The sequence below is a fragment of the Galeopterus variegatus genome, unplaced genomic scaffold, assembly GCF_000696425.1.
Source record: "Galeopterus variegatus unplaced genomic scaffold, G_variegatus-3.0.2 Scaffold3276, whole genome shotgun sequence".
NCBI lineage: Eukaryota > Metazoa > Chordata > Mammalia > Dermoptera > Cynocephalidae > Galeopterus > Galeopterus variegatus.
Window position 1 is genome coordinate 43,747 of NW_007729387.1, and position 2,576 is coordinate 46,322.

The window sequence follows — 2,576 nt, forward strand, 5'->3', positions numbered from 1 at the left end:
TGAGCTCCTCTAACTTATAATAAGCCAATGTTGACAACTAACACTTCTGGGAGAAGGTGTTTAGTTTATATTCCATAGACATTTCCTGGGGCTCTAAACAGGAAGGATCATATTTCCTGCCAAAAGATGGCCAAAATTGCCATCTCTCCGAAGACATAATTCCTCATAGAAAAATTACAGAAACAGTGCACTGCCTTTGAGAGACACAGAGTAACAGTATCACCCAGTCATTCGTAAGGGAGCCATGAAAAGGCTAATAGTGATAGTAATAAGGGCATGAAAGCAAGGGCCACAAGTTCTAGCCAGGCTGCTTAGACAAGAAGTGGAATTACAAGTCGATCCAGCCTGAACCAGCATGAAGGCCATTAGGTTATTCCTTAAACCACTGAGGTTTATCATCAAATTCTTAGTGAAAAGGAACTGGACACTAACATCAAAACTCACTGCTGTAAACTCATTTCCTTTATAAATATTTGTACTTGTATATGCATCTCATTTTGGAATGTGGTCCTTTCCTGTCTTTACAAAATCTGGAGTTTAACAACCCCTTCATATATGGTTATATTTGGGTACCCCTGTCAACACTAGCTGATTAGGCAAGTCGGACTCTGAGAATAAAAACTAAGACATCAACTTTCCAAGATTCTGTCTAATGGGGTTTCTTTCTGTTGGAGTAGGCTCTATTTCTAGTATGTCTCTCTAATATTGTTATGTATCCATCTGCATTTCCACAATGTGAACCACTTCCCTATTGGCTTACTTCCACATTCTTCAGCCAATCTAATTGTTCATTTAAAAAATCTCTCTTCTTTTTGATAAATTAAAATTTAAAAAATCTGCAAAAAATAAAATCTAAAGAAAAAAAATTCTCTCCATCTCTACATATATAAACATACACTATACATATATATGTATGTATTTTTATATAGGACATATGTATGTAAACATATTATATATTATATTGTATAATATTTTCTATTAGGTCTTACTATCTGTAAAACACCTTACCAGATAACCAGGTAGAATTTCAAGCCAATGATTAATTGAAAGGCACAGGGAATGTTTAAGGGGTTGAAACTTTACATTTATTGTTTCATTTGATTTCACAGCAACTTTGCCAGGTCATTTTCCCGATTAAGAAATTGTGGCTTAGAGATATTAAGTAAGCTTCTCCAGATCACAGAGCTATGAGTCATTACAGCTGGTTGTCTAACTCAGTCTGATTTTAAAACTTGGCAAAGTACACATTCTTCTTAATGTGGGGTCAGTGTATGTATTACAAGGTGCTTACGAATTCTTCATAAGAAATGTTATGTAGAAAACAAACCACAGACATGGGCACATTACAGATCATCTGACTAGTTGCCTTGCTATTAGTTACTGCAATGGAATCCCAGTGACTTCATTTTTGTTGCTTATGGATATATGTGTTTATAGTGAAGACTAGATAAGATTATGTCCAGTGTTCAAATAAAGGTTCACAATCAAATAGAGAAATAAGTTGGAAGAATTGAGTTGAATATCCTAGGGCTCATGGTGGTAGAGGCATGCCGAAATCAAAGGAAGATTTAATATTTTTCACTCATTAAGAGATAATTTTGTATGTCTCTGATTTTGATAGGTCATTGGTCACTAGGTATATGACAGATATATGATAAATTTGCAAAGATAATATTTTTCACATTCTAAATTCAAAGCAATAGAATATTGCTGCAGTGGACACAAATCTCCATGTGAACATAATGCATTTATAGAACTGTCAAAATATACCTCATCAAAGTTCATATCGAAAAATGTCTCCTGGCAGAGTTTTTGTTTGATTATTATAAGAAGAAAAAAAGAGAAAAACTTGAGGTTATCAGTAGCATTTCATATAGCCTTATGTGGACAGAAGTTTCTTACATAAGTTTTATCGAAATCCAAATATATATAGTAGGAGAACTAAGCAGCATCTTCCTCATATTAAGCCTATTGCAATATTTTGTATCAACCACACAATCTTAAAAACGATATTATTATTTAAGATTTTAGTATTTTTATAGGATTTTTGAATTGAATTCACACATGCATTACATTTCAAAAATTGGTTAAGAACTATAGACCTATGGAATTTAGATCTAAAATTATATTTCTATATATTTTTTTTTTTGTCTTTTGTCTTTTTCCGTGTCCGGCAACGGATCGCAGCCCTCAGTGTTGCCCCCGTACCGGACCGGGGACCGGCAACGGGACTGCAACCCTTGGTGTTGCTCCCGCGCCTCGCTCAGCCAGTGAGCGGGAACCGGTCTGTATGTGAGATCCGAACCCTCGGGCGGGAGCGCCGCCGCGCTTCCCAAGCGGCGCACTTATCCAGTGCACCACCGGGCCGGCCCTATATTTCTATATTTTAATGACACAAAATTATAATAAAATAATATATCAACACTCAGTGCAGTGGAGGAACCTATATATTTATTTTCCTTTGAGAAACACCACACTTTACCATACTGTCAATTTATAAAAGAAAGTGCATGGAAGACTTCTAGTTCCAGCTTTAACATCTAAAGAGCTTGGGAGTCATTGCTCATGTCCCTACA